Here is a 14757-nt window from a genome sequence, read left to right as displayed (position 1 = left end):
TTGGATATTATATAGTTTTTTTTCTCTTTTTCAGAATCAATTTCCTTGATAGAAAAGTCCCATGTTCTCTTTCTCAGTGATCACGACTGTTCATGAGAGATGAATGTCCTGAACTATGTGTCTGTTCATCCCCTTGTAATAGTGGTAGACTTGGAGATGGTAATGAAGCCATACCTGAAGATAAAATATTGAGAGTTTAGTAAAAAATAAATAGTCATAAAACTAATGGAAATGAGTATAAAGGCTCATAGAAAGAAACCAACTTAAAATATAGATCTACCCTATGGCCCAACTATAACATTGTCATTCAAAAGATGCCAGTCAACATATTTCTCATTTGTAGGTCTCAAACTTTACATTAAATCTTTCTCTCTCTCTGTCCCTGTCTGTCTCGGTCTCTCACACAACCACATACACATACACAAACATCATGAAAGTAAAACTAAAATTAGCAAGAATGACTAGTGGGAGGTGACAGAGAAAGGGACAATGATCTCACATAACTTAGTAAAATATATGATATTTTAAAAAATATTCTGTTCTGGCTAAGCTCTAAAATTTTGACTCAGGCATTGTTGGGGAGAGTTTTTGGTGATGAGTGGATGTTTGAGAATAAAGTCCCCTGGATTAAAACATGGATGAAAGGCACATGGTGCTGATTTGCCTTACTCCTGTCTAGAAGGACAGGGGTCCATTTTGGGCTTCAGCTCACAGAGTTTCTCGGGGCTACTGTGAATCCTTCAGATCTCTCAAGCGTGTTCCTATTACCAGCTCTGCCTCATTCATACTGTGCTTCAGTTCACACAGTTAAGACAGAGATTTGTACAGATTTGTGTGTGTGTGTGTGTGTGTGTGTGTGTGTCTACTTGACACAAATCTAGGCATGTCTGAGAAGCGAAACCTCAGTAAAGAAAATACCTCCATCAGACTGGCCTGTGGGTAACAGACAACAAATAAGGCATGTATACAATCATTTTTGTTTATATGCTTTTTAAAAACAGCCTTTATCTAATGGATGGTAACTTTATACATATTCATATTGTATCTTGATTCTATGCACTGCCAGTCCCCCTCTCCCCTCCTGTACAACACCAGCACCACACATCCATCCCATTTTCCTGCTGCCTTCCCCTCTCCTAACCTACTAAGTTCAGTTAGCAATGCCTGACTGAATTTTGACTCATCATTTAGCTTGAGCTTGTGCACATAACTTCCTGAGCCTTGGAGGAGATGACATAGATGTCCTGTTTAGGACTGAATGCTAAAAGGTCACATATTCTCAGCACATTGACCAGTTGTCTACTTCTGTATGGATGGCTGTCTACTGCAGAGAGTAGCTTCCTGAGGGCTGTGCGACTTTAAGGCTATAGACATACGGATTTAGAAGACAGCTTGACAATGTGGGTATTTATTTGTTTGTCATCTTGAGCCAATATCTATATTGATCTTGATCTATATCATAGATCACCGCACAGCTGTTTAATCAAATGTTCAAATCTCCAGCTAACACTAAGCAATGTGTTTTGTAAGGAGCCCTCTAGGTGACTATGATTTATGTTGATGTCTGTTAATCACTGCTTCAGGACAAAAACAATGATTGTTTTATTTAATAGACTGTCTCAGGGGGATCAGCCTTCCCTTTATCTTATAGACCTGTGTCATCAAAGACTAGTTCATTTATAAAAAACAGAGGGAAAACCCAAGTGGGCTGAAACATAGCTGGAGTTACTCATTCCCAGCTATACCAGCAATGGTGTCCATAGGGCATCTTAGACAAGTTCTAGGCCTGGCAGGATTTGGAAATTCTGCTCATGAGGCACCCATCTCTGGCTCTTTTCCCCACTGTGCTTATGGGTTTCTTCATCCAGTTCTCAGCAGCTCTATAGCTCTGTATCTCCAGTCTGACGCTCTAGTAGCTTCACAGAAGCCAGAGCAATGAATGTTCTGATCCTTTACAGATCACAGTTGTCTCCTAGGGGTTAGGTCAAATGACCTCAGAATGGATGCCCTGTGTTTATTATCCAGGACAATACTAGGGGCCCCTTCTGGAGTTCAGAACATTGTATTACCCACATAGATGTGTGACATGGCTATTCAGAGAAAACCCAGGGCTTGACACTAGAGTTAAAGAACAGATGAACAAATGCATACTCTAATTCCTATAGGATCACAATGGGTTTGAAACATATCCCCTCTATCCTGGGCTGCAGGAATCTTTTCCAAGAATCTTAAAAACACCTAGTACTAGATTGTCTCCCACCAAAATGGTTTCCATCTGTGGTGTGTGTGTGTGTGTGTGTGTTTGTGTGTGTGTGTGTGTGTGTATGTGTGTGTGTGTGTGTGTGTGTGTGTGTGTGTGAGAGAGAGAGAGAGAGAGAGAGAGAGAGAGAGAGAGAGAGAGAGAGGAATGTTGGTGCATATACAGATGTCAGAGAAAAACGTTAGGTATCATTCCTTGTACTCTACCTCCTCTGAGATGGGTCTCATTGTCCACCACTGCACATGCTTGTCTGGAGTACCAGCCAGAAGACTTTTCCATCCCATCTTCCCACAGGAGCACTGGCACAGTTGATAGGAGGATGAACCCACGTCCTCTCTTGTAGCAAACACTTTCCCCAGAAAGTGAACCTCCTGAATGTGCAGCAATTGCCATGTCTGTGTGAGTCACATGGCCCGTGTGTCTGCCATCTGATCTGTGAGCACCTCAGTGTAGATGCTGCTCTGTGGATTGAATCATCACTTGTGTCCTGACCCGTATTATATGCAGAAGTGAAGCTGTGAGTGAGTAAGTGAATTGGAGAAACCTGAAAGGCCAGAGAAGGTAGACTCAATGAGAATATCAGGGATGAGGCGGGAGGGGCATGGTACAAGAAAAGCTTGCTGTCCTGCTGTCTGCTCTGAGCTCAGTTTAGTGTCTCCTGTGTTGCCTTTCAATGCTGTTAAATCTCCTTTGGTTGAGGACCTGGGGCTGCTACTAGCTTCTGTTATTGCAAAGTATCAGTTCATTTTTACTGATTTGTGTATGTATCTGTGTCTATGTGACTGCCTGCTATGCACGTGGTTATCATAAGAAGGTATCAGATTCCCGGAAGCTAACATTCCTTAGGGTTGAGCTGCCCTACAAGGCTGGGAACAGAATCTGGGTCCTTCACAAAAGCAGCAACTCGAAAGCGACTCTTTTCAAGAATGCTGAGGTTGAGGTTAGCGGGCTGCCAGATGTTCAAAGCCAGCTCCTGCCTGTCCTTCCTCAACTTGTCCCCGAATCCTGAAATTCGAACAATTGAACAAGTGATCAAGAGGAAGTCCCTAAAAATTCCTCTCTTGTGGCTAAGAAGCACTTTCTTTTCCTTTTGTGATGATTTGTTTTTATTTGAGCCAGGATCTCACATAGTGAGAATTACTATCAAACCTGGTTGTGAGCCACCATGAAGTTGCTGGGAGTTGAACTCAGGACTTATGGAAGAAAAATAGCCAATGCTTTTAACTGCTGAGACATCTCTCCAGATCCCCCCATCCCCAATCTGGTCTGAGTTTTAAAAACTCAATCATTCAATTAGCCTTGAAACTCAGATGTTTGAGAAAGAGCCTCAGTGTGTCAAAAAGGGATGCCTACAGTGTGATTCTAGAAGCAGCACCCGTCCCCACCTCATCTGGCACCTTGTGTTGGATACTCACTATCTACCCTAAAAACAAACTACTGCCTGCACTTTTTCTGTGAAGTTCCTCCCTTCCCACTACAAGCCAGTCTTCAGCTTTGCTAAAAGAACCAGAAGATCCAGAAGTCCTGCAAATATAAAGTGTCAGAGGAGCTGCTGAAGACAAGTCTCACCTCAGGAACCGCTGCAGGCTAACCAGGGTCACTTGGGTCCAACTACAAGAAGGGTTTATTTTGAAGAAGAAAGCAGAGCTTCAGTGCCCAAGTTTCCCTGTGCGCTCAGCTGTCTATCAGATGTGATGCCTGCCTGTGAAGCAGTTTCTGGCATTATCAATTTCCACTGTTTTAGAATACATTCTTCCCCCTGGCTGGTTCCATGAGAATTGCCAGGTGCCTGACAATTTCAAGATGTTATATCTCTTATTCTTTTATATAGTTCGCTACTACCTCTTCCATGAGTGAAGTAACTCACATGAGAAAACACTGGGGTAGCCGAGGAGGCCAACACGGGTGCTAACAGACTGGAAGCAACCAAGATAATCCATGAAAGGAGCACAGCTTACAGTAGATCACAAGCACACCTAATACTTATTTTAAAATGGAAGGAAGGGCAATTGTGAAAGATCTGTAACAGAATTTAGAAATTATAAAAAGGGATTTTTAACTGGGAATTTGGGATCTCACCACACACACACACACACACACACACACACACACACACACACACACACACACACGAGAGACAGAGAGAGAGAGAGAGAGAGAGAGAGAGAGAGAGAGAGAGAGAGAGAGAGAGGGTGGGGGAGGGACAAATACTGAAGTTTCTTCAAAGCAAAACTTCAGTGTCTATGGAGAAGTTGAATGTTGCTGATTCAAAGATATAATCTCCAAATTCTTGGCTCTTACAATAGTCACTTGTGGTCCACCTCTTTATGACTTAATATCCTAGGGACAATAAGTCTGGGTAAGTCTGGGTACAATATATGAAAGGTCTCTAGCTTTCACCAGTCCAACAGCTAAGTATGCCATCAAAGGGCAAAATTTCTGCCCACAGCAGAGATGTCCCTGCCTTACAGTGTCCTACCTACCTCATGGAACACACCAGTGTATTTTCAGACAATGCTGTTGTATGAGCTTATTTGGTCAAAAAAACAAAACAAAAAAACCCAAAACAAAACAACAACAACAAAAAACCAACCGAACAAAAATACAAACCAAACCAAAACCAACCAACCAAAAAAAAAAAAAAAAAAAAAAAAAAAAAAAAACATTTCATTAAACTGTTGCCATGTTGGAACATGGCATTTGGTATAACCCAAATCTGTGTTTCTGAGGCTGTGGTCACTCAATTTTGGCTTCACAAAAAGCTCTCTCTTAACCTTGGTGAGAGATCTGACTTCTACTCATGAATGCCTTTGTGTTGAGAGATGACGATGATGCTAAACTGATCAGGGAGAGGTCTGACTAACCTAATTCTAGGCATATTTACATCCAAAACAGAAACAGGAAAAGAAAAACCTAGACAGATGGAGGAACTTGTTTATAGTACTCAGCTCCTCCCAGCCACTCAGCCCCATAGAAAGTACTGGAAGAAATAAAAAGTCTATTCACATTTTCCAAACAATGTCCAGGGCAACATCCACCAAGGCCAAATGCCACCCCCTAGGCTTTGGGGAAATGTCAAGCTTTTAAAGGAAGTTATCAAGATGTGCTTTGAATGTGCACTTTTGGGTAAAACTTAAGTTCATCCAAGTCGCATTTCTCACAAATAAACTAGTACAAGGAAATGATTCCATGTTTTCAGAGTGTAATGTGGAAGGGGGGTTTACAATGAGTGGCACTGAGGTTCTTAAATTAATTTTTAGATGGAATGACTGCCAGCAAACCCTAAAGAGGGTGAAGTCACAAGGCTTAGGCAAGATGGGAATGGAGCTTGACAAGAGCCTTGGAATCCAGGGTTTTGGAGCTAGATGGGTGATCAGAGATTAAACGTGCTAGCTTGTAGAGATGAACTGGCTTGAAAGGGTGGGCAGCCTCTGCTTTCCTTCTCACGTGTATCCCTTACCATCCCTTGACATTGTTGTACCTTCCACAATCCCAAAGGTCTGACTCTTTACAGAACTTTTTCCTTTGGCTGACTTTTTCTGGGATGATGTGAACTTATGACTTTTTAACTCCAGTAGGAAATTCATGGTGTCATTGAACTTGGAGATCAAAAACTGTCTTAAGCTGGCTGGGAAATCATTTTCAAGAAGCCATAGGAGTTATGCACTTGGCTTTTATGACATTAATTTAACCACACAACAAAATGATAAATTATTTTATTATATAATAAATTCATATACATAATATATGTTAATGTATTATTATGGTTTATATATACTATCTGTATATATATTATATATATTATGATATAATTATAAAATAAATTACTATGTGTCCTGTGTTAAATAGATATTGTATATCATAGCATGCTAACCAATTATTTGGCATACATACTCTGTAGCATGATAAATTATTATATGTGCCATATTACATATGCAGTATTATATATCATATACTATATGATGGTATACTAACAATGACTGCAGTGTGGCACTGAGTACTTTATGGTAATTATCTTCCCCATTTCACAGACCCGGAGGTAGTCACTGGCAGCTCTCGTCTCTGGCACAAACTGCGATAGCATTTAAAGGTGCCAAATATAGTTAAGAAAAACTGTAGTTTGAATCCAGACCCTGACCGTACTTTTCAGTGTAGACCTGGGATTTTGACAGTTCCTCAGACATCCAGTCTGTGATTTGCAGAGTCCATTACTGAGGCAGTAATGGAGGTGCTGCAGGAGTTCTCATAATAAGGGTCTGAGTGACTCAAGGCTCAGTGTGGTCATGATGCACCAGAGCCCACTGTTTTCTGTTTTGTAGAAGCAGGTGGCATCTTCTGAAGCGAGCACATCATTCAATTCAAAGTCCTGCAATGATGGGTGCTAGATGAGCAAGACTGATCTCAGGTAGCAGATAGATTTTGTCATTTGCACAGTATTTTTTTTCTTTCAAATATGTGTTTGCAACATACATGCACTCTCACACACTCGTATTCATTCATGTATATATATATATACATATATGTATGTATATCCAAGCATATAAATATATATACACTTACATATATACATGCAAATATATATGTACATCTATACACATACACATACTTGTGTGGCCATGTATGTGTGTAAAGTATGCATGTGAATATCTGTATGCATAAACACGTACATGTATATGACCATATATGTGTATCCACATGTGTGTATGAGTACATATGAATGTATACATGCATATACGCACATATACGTTTGTTTAACATGTAAGTGGATATATAAGTTAAAATAAAAGATTCAGAAGCTTTGTTCCCAGTGATCTTTAATCCATAGGCAGGAGTAATGGATTTGGTGTTTTCAGGAAGACAAATTCTAGTCCTTAAAGACAAGTGCTTTGCTGTCTAGGGCTGAACATGACCAGGGTGAACTCATGACAGGAAGGCAAATTCTAGTCTTTAAAGACAAGTGATTTGCTGTCTAGGGATGAACATGACCAGGGTGAACTCGTGAACTTAGAAGAAGGAGCTCAAACTTTTGTAGAAAATGCTGTTCGATTATCTCTAATGTGTGCTAAGGGCTCTGAGACTCCTGTAATAGTACGGCTAATACTGTCAGAGGGCAAGACTGATAACACGGACATGTGGACAGGACTTAACACACTGCCCAGCGTACTTCTTCTGGTAATTCCATTTAAGATGTTGGATTAGAACACAAATTCCCACACATCTGGGATTCTAAGAGTGGTACTTTTTTTTTTTTTTTTTTTTTTTTTTTTTTTGGTACAGTAAAGAGATTCCTTACTTGGAGGAAGCAGGTGCCCTTCCCTCTATTAAAGTCTCAAACAATAAACAGATTGTGCAGCCATCTGAAATTACCAAGACTATTGATGGGACATGAAATGTTATCACCCGAAATATAGGAGTGAGTGATCTTGGAGGAGAAAATATAGACTCACAAGGATATTTAATTGTTTGAAAATTTTGTCAAGGTCTTGAGCAATAAAGGAATGAAATAAGCCCACTTCTACATGTCCAACTTTTAGAAACCGTGAGATTAGAATCCAAGGCTCAATACAGACATGTACTGATATGGTTGCATGACACACAAGCTAACTTTCATGGCTGTGTTCACACATTGCTGATAGCAGTATGCCTCATCTCCAACCAACACATGGCTATAGGAATAACCCAAATCAATCTGTTGATAATTTAACGCAGGCTCTCTATGTGAAGGACCATTTCAATGATGTCTGTAATTTCATTTTTATGGAATTAATCTGGTGCCTCCAATGCTCTAAACAAGAAGACACACAGATTGGTGAGAAGAAAACAGTGGAATTTCCCTACATGGCCTTCCTTCTGAGCATGCAGTCTTCCTTTCTGTCTTCACATAGGAAACAGAAGCACAGACTCCATTCCTTCACAGTCCAGATAAAGTCACTTACTGGGGGTGTGTGTTCCAAGCTTGTCTTGTGATCTCTAACCATCTCTCTCTCCTAGAAGAGGCACCAGGGCTCCAAAATCTCAGTGTTGTGTTAGATAGCAGTCACAAGGAGACAAACACGGTCTGTGTATTTATCCCTTGGTGACTCTATTCTGTGGGCTACCTTGCATCTGATACTTTATATTTCTGCTAAATTTCTGTCTATCTCTTTACTGTACTACCAGTTTCTATCATCAACAAAGAGCATGCTGGGAGAAGCTGACCATCACAGGACAATGATTCCCAGCAATGGCTCCTAAGAAGTCTTGGGTGGCTTCTACGACTGTGCCCTCATTTCCAGACCAGAAAATGAGCATTGTGATAGCACCTACCTCACAGGTTTTTTGTGAAACAAAAGTATAAACAATTAGCTCAATCCATGCCCCTGCGACTATCTTCAGTGCCAGTCTAGGCCTTACCTTTAAATTTCCTTTATTAATGGATATGGATTGAATCATCAGGTCATGGTACTTCCAGGGATGCCTCCATCTGTGCCCTCTGTTCCCTCCCTAATGAACCCAATAGTCACCCTTGTCTCTTGCTTTTCCTATTTCTAGACTCTACACATGAGAGAAAAAGAAATATGTGATTGCTTAGTTTTACTTGATGGATGAGAGGTGGTTCCTTCCATTTTTTTAAAGCTCATCTTTTTTAATGGCTGAATAAATTGCTTAGTGTACATGCATGGCATTTTTTGTTGCCATTCCGTCATCAATGAGTATCTAGGCTGATTCCAAGGCTTTGCTGGTAGAGCAGCAATAGACATGGTGTCCAAGTCTTGCCATGGTGTTCTGCTTAGATTTGCATGCTGCTATGGTATAGGCATGTATTTGTAGCGTCTGTTAGTGGAGTGTTTTAGTTCTGCCAAATACAGGATCATATCACTAAAATAGGGATAGCTTGAATCCTCACTACCCTATCTATTCTATTTTCTTTGCCATTCTGATGGGAAATTGTCGTTGTTATCATTGAAAAGGAGAGGGAAAGGTGAGCCCTCTGTCTCATTCCTGACTTCAGTTTTCCCCACTTAGTATGATGTGGGGATGCTTCATTGCTTTGCCACGTGGTTGTTGAATACCATTTTTTCTCAGGCTTATACCATGAAGTACTTACATCACAGGTGACTCTCAAAGTGCTTCTTCAGCACTCTTCTTATAAGACAAGCATTGTATTTTAATGTATAAATGTGTTATTAAATATAATTTATTAACTATATGCTACATACAATTTCTTAAATAGACATGGAAGCCTGCTGCTTGTAGTCACCGTGGAAATAAGAAGGTGGTGGCCTCTTGGGCTTCGGTGCTTCATTTCCCAGATGCTTGTCCTATAGAACTGTCCATCTCCTTCCTTCTGAGACCTTCTTCATCTACAACAGAGACATTCAACTGCATCCTCTACCCTAGGGACCAAAGGTGAACTGTAGACACATCACTCTCATCCACTGGAAGGACATGGGATGAATAAATGTCTACTGTAAATGGTCCTTCAAACCTGGTGGCCTGCATGAGAAAGTGAGCTGGTGTCTTTGGGTCTCACCTGCCTCTTTCTTGTTCCTGGGAGCTTCTAGAAGGACAGTCTGTTGCTGTTGCTTTTCTCTGTTCCATTTTCTGCATCACACAGTGATTTTGTAGCTGAGAAAACACCTCAGGGGTGTGACTGCGCTGAAGGATTTCATGGCTTTCCCAGGGTTTGGCTCTTGTTGAATTTCTGAGGACATAGGCAAGGTAAAACGTGTGCATAAGACGGGAATAGAAGCCCAGATGTGGACACTGAGAAGTTAGCCAGTGGCATGAGAATAGTGAGGCATCAACTGATGAATGGTTGATAAATTGTACATTTGAGAGAGTGTCCACTTCTACAACTTTAAAGCAGGTTTTGTGCTGTGATTTGAAAAAGCAATGTTCCCCGTAGGTTCTGGCATTTTAACACTTGGTCAACATTTGGTGGTGCTCTCTGGGGAAGTTATGAAACCTTTCGTTTCTACAGGCTTGCTAGAGGTTACTGAGAGTAAGCTCTGAGGTCATATGGTCTGGTCCCATTGCTTATTCTCATATATGGATGGAATGTGATTAGACAGCTTCCTGACACCTTGAGGACTTCCAAGCCCCAAGGGATGTTCTACCTCTGGATCCATAGGCTAAAGGAAACATCAGTACACAATTCAAAAAGAACCCACCACAGGTCAGAAGAGAGCATTGGTAAAATCTGCCCCCAAACTACAGCCTTAGCTGTGTGATGTCTCATGCTGACCATCCCAGCACATAAATGCTGAGGCAGGATTACCCTGAGTCTGAGATCAGACTTAGTCAAACAGTGAGACTTAGTCTCAAAAAAAAAAAAAAAAAAATCTTACAGGTGAGAGACGAACTGAAATCTAAGACTCAAGAGCTTGAGTAGAAAAGATACAACTCTTACAGAAAAGATAATGCAGGAGTTGGAGAGGCATGCAAATGTCCTGTGGTAAAAAGAAATAGACGCATCAAGGAATGCGGACCTGAGCTGTGGGCTGTAGAGCAAGGATACTGGGGAGGTCAATGGGTTAGCAGGGAAGTGGGGTAGTTAGAACAAATCCATTATAGGGACCCTGGCTTTACTCTGAGTGGTTAACATTCATGAATTTTGTGTGATAATCTGGCTATATGAGCCTCAGAGAGATAAAGTAAATGTGCTTTCAGTTTGCATAAACTGGAACCCCCTGCTTTGGCTCCAGTGAGGTCCATAGAATGGCATCTAGGAATTGTTTCCATTTGAGCTGAGCAAACTGGGAACAGGGGGAAAATGTTTGCCTCATAGGTACATTATAATCATTGCAAAATTTTCATTTAACAATATTTAATTAAATTTAAATTAAATTAATATAATCCCAATATTTAAAAAAATCCTAAAGATGTATTCTTACCAATTCTGCCAGCTATTTGAAGATGACACCCTCACACCTTCACAGAGTACACTGGAATCATGAAAGAGGTAAGAGCATGTGTTGGTGAAGGCACAGAGGGACCAGAAGCTTTGCTGGCTGCTTACATGAAGAGAAAGCAACACAGCCACTAAGAAACAGGTTGCCTTGGTCCTTAAAACTAGAGATAGGGCCTGTCTTGGTAAGACACCTTTTAATCTTTTCACTATGAAGGCAGAGCAGAGGCTGTGAATTCCTGGCCAGTTTGATATAGAGTTTCAGGCTGCATAGTGAAACCATGTCTCAAAAACAATAAATGAAACTGAGAGAGAGAGAGAGAGAGAGAGAGAGAGAGGGGGGGGGGGAGGGAGAGAGAGAGAGAGAGACAGACAGACAGAGAGACAGAGAGAGAGCTGGATATGATGAAAGGATATTCTGCTCATAACTGAAATAAAAATTAAAAAAAGAGAAAACCATCAATCTCCTTAATTTTGGCTTCAAGTATTAAGAATACAACACCCTTTGAAATGTAGTATTTAGAATAAAAGCAGGTCATGCTGAAGAGATGGCTTAGGGGTAAAATGAGAATGTGTTGCTCTTGTAGAGGATTTGATTTTTCTTCCCAGCACCCACGTCTGGCAGCTCATAACCTCCAGGTAATCTAATGCCATCTTCTGCCTCCAAAACCTGAAGGTGAGGACTCAGACCCAGTTTGCATTAGACCACCACATATGGATCAACATTTATGTTCAGCAGGGAAAATGTAGCCCATGCCCCAAATTAGGTATTGAGCCTTGGAATGAACAAAATGTTGATGTGTGCTTCGTGAATGGATCTGTGGAACATTAAACCCAAATGAAAATGATTGATGTTTCCTTATTTTAATTTGCTATTACAGCAGGGCTAGAATGGTCAGTTCATAGAGAAGAAACAGAGTACTGCCGGGGACCAGGGGGGCGTTTCTTCACCGATGCAAGTTTGGGTTTGGGAAGAAAAGGAGTTTGGGAGATGTATGATGGTGCTTTCAGCGAGGAAATGTGGCTGTCTTTAGATGCCAACACGGTATCCAATGGTGAGTTTTATGTTGTATCTACTTTGCCACAACAAAATGCTCTTAAAAAGAAGTGACCTGCTAACTTACTATTCATATTTTAGTTCAAATTTTATAGATAAAGTAGTTATCACCTGATAGAAATAATAGAGTACAAGAATATGCTTTGTGTGCTCTGTGTGTGTGTGTGTGTGTGTGTGTGTGTGGATGTGGATGTGTGTATTCTTCACATTGTTTATTGAGACAGAGTCTCTCACTGAACCTGGAGCTGACTGATTAGACCAGGCTGTCTGGGCAGCTAGATTGGGTCCCAGAATCCTCCTGTCTCCCAGCACTGGGGTTATAGGTGTACACCACCATAGCTATCATTTCTGGGAGTGCTGGAAGGTATGAACTCAGACCCTCATCTGTGTAGCCAGCACCTCACCAATGAGCTGTCTCCTCACACCTTTCTTTAGGAACTTTTTGCATTAACCAGATGCCCTGACTTCTGTACAGAAGCTGATGACTTAACATTTTTCATGTTAATAATGAGTGATGACTCAAGGAAATAAAAGCTCTGTGGACTTATATAATCTTCTGTGTCTTATAAGCTTCATGTCTTACGATGACTTCAGTAAATAACCAGAGTGTCCAGTTTTAGATTACTACACTCTAAGATTATCTCAATCAAAGTCACTTAAAACTCAGTTTGGCATGGATATTGAGATATCCTTAAACCAGCAGTGTTTCCTGTTTGAATTAGTTACCATTGTAACTTTTTTTTTTTTTTTTTTACTTTAGATTTTCCTCAAGTGATGGAATGGTTTGGTTAGGATTTCCTGTGTTCTCTGATGGCTCCCACCAGGGGCAGTACTGGGAAAGAAACTATAGGAACCTCTCTCCTTCTGGCCTGAGTGTCTGCATCCATCTGGTTGGACTTCTGAAGCTCCCAGGCCTGTCTTGCCCTTCCCCACTGCAGGCTAGTGTTCACATGCTGGGGTTCTATGCTCATTGGTCAAGCAGGGGATCTAGGATATAATCACAAAGTCTGGAGAACAAACCTTCTCCCAAAATGTGTCTACTTTGTCCTGGAGGTAAACACCTCTGCAGATGTGATCCTCATGTGCCTAGACCACCCAGGCTCACACGTCCTTTCATGCTCCCTTTGGCCTTTCCTTCACACAGCCTTCAGCTTTACAACAGCCACCAGATCTACTATTTTCTTTAAAAATTAAAGCAGATCTTGTTTTCCCCAGGAAAACCCCTTTGTGTATGTCTACTTAGGAAGACAATTTTAATGTCATCCCTAGAGAAAGAGTCTAGGCTCCCCAGTTGTGTGTGTCTGGTATCTTGCAGCCTCTATAACTCCTCTTGATGCCCAGCACATAAAGAGGGTGAAAACATTTTGGCTTAAAATAAAAACAGTCCTAACAAAGCACTTTCAGAGTCTAATTTCTCCCTTTGGGGGGTTTTTCTCCTCTGCATCTTAATTTTGATTGTTGGAATTTATATCTGGGGAATATAGGATGTTTTAGAAGGTTATGTTTTTCACTCCCTCCACTGCTTGCTTTAATGGTTATGCCCATTAGTGTCTCCAGGGACATCCATCCCATAATAAACATCCAGGGCAATGGTAGGGTTATATAACCTCTCAGAGGAAGCCATATTATCTTGAAATTTTGAATGTAAGTATTTAGTTGTTTTCAGAGACACTATTGTTCAAATCTCTCCTGGATTTTTCAGTGGGTTGAAGTATCCCAAATTGTTCTGCTCTTGAGCAATGAAAGCCCTCTGGCTTTCCATGATGACGTCATTTTGTTTGTACCTCACTCAGCGACTACTTTCACCTATGTGTTCTCATCTCCTCACACTTTTTAACAGTTTTCTTGGGCCTTTGGGAATCAGCACTCCCAGTTTACTCCACCAGTTCAGAGTGCTTGCTGCACAGATATGGAGAGGAGGGTTTCGGATCCCAGTACTAATGTAGGAAGTGGGCATCCTGCATGTGACTGTAAGCCCAGTTCTGCAAGCAGAGCAGAGACAGGGGATCAGTAGAGTTTGCTGGCTTCCAGCCTCCAGAAAATGTGACTCTCTAGGTTTAGTGAGAGAGCCTGTCTCAGAGGAGTAGGTGGAGAATCACAGAGGATACCAGGTGCCCTTTTCTGGCCTCCATGTGTGTCCAGAGCTATGTGTGCAAATGTACCTTTAAATTCACAAAGAGACACATAAATAAATCTTTGGCAGGCTCAACTAGAATGAATAGAGGGAAAATAGCAAAGTATACAGAAGAAGATGAAAAGTCTGGTGATTTTTAGCATTTACAGAACCATTGTTAAGGATTTAGTGCACTTCTCAGTACGCATGAGCACATATGCACATGCACGCACGCGCGCGCGCACACACACACACACACACACACACACACACACACACACACACACGAGTATAGAGGCCAGAGAAGGTGATCAGATCTCCTGAAGCTGGAGTTACATGTGGGTGGGAAGAAAAGGGATTCTGCTTTCTAGCAATAACAGTAGGCATTTGTAACTATGGAGTCATTGCTTCAGCTCTGTTCATATTCAGAATCTGCT

General features: G+C 41.2%; 1 pseudogene across 1 annotated transcript in view; it reads left to right on the top strand.

The window, feature by feature from the left end:
• Positions 1-12141: 12141 nt before the first annotated feature.
• Positions 12142-14757, top strand: part of LOC308426307 (phosphoglycerate mutase 1-like) — a 39387-nt pseudogene continuing 36771 nt past the window's right edge. The window contains exon 1 of the transcript in view: positions 12142-12205. The product of the transcript in view is annotated as a phosphoglycerate mutase 1-like (transcript). The remainder of the gene's footprint in view (positions 12206-14757) is intronic.

The sequence above is a fragment of the Micromys minutus genome (genome assembly GCF_963924665.1).
Source record: "Micromys minutus genome assembly, chromosome: 10".
Lineage (NCBI taxonomy): Eukaryota > Metazoa > Chordata > Mammalia > Rodentia > Muridae > Micromys > Micromys minutus.
The sequence above is the reverse complement of the archived record's forward strand: the minus strand, read 5'-3'. Positions and strand labels throughout refer to the sequence as shown.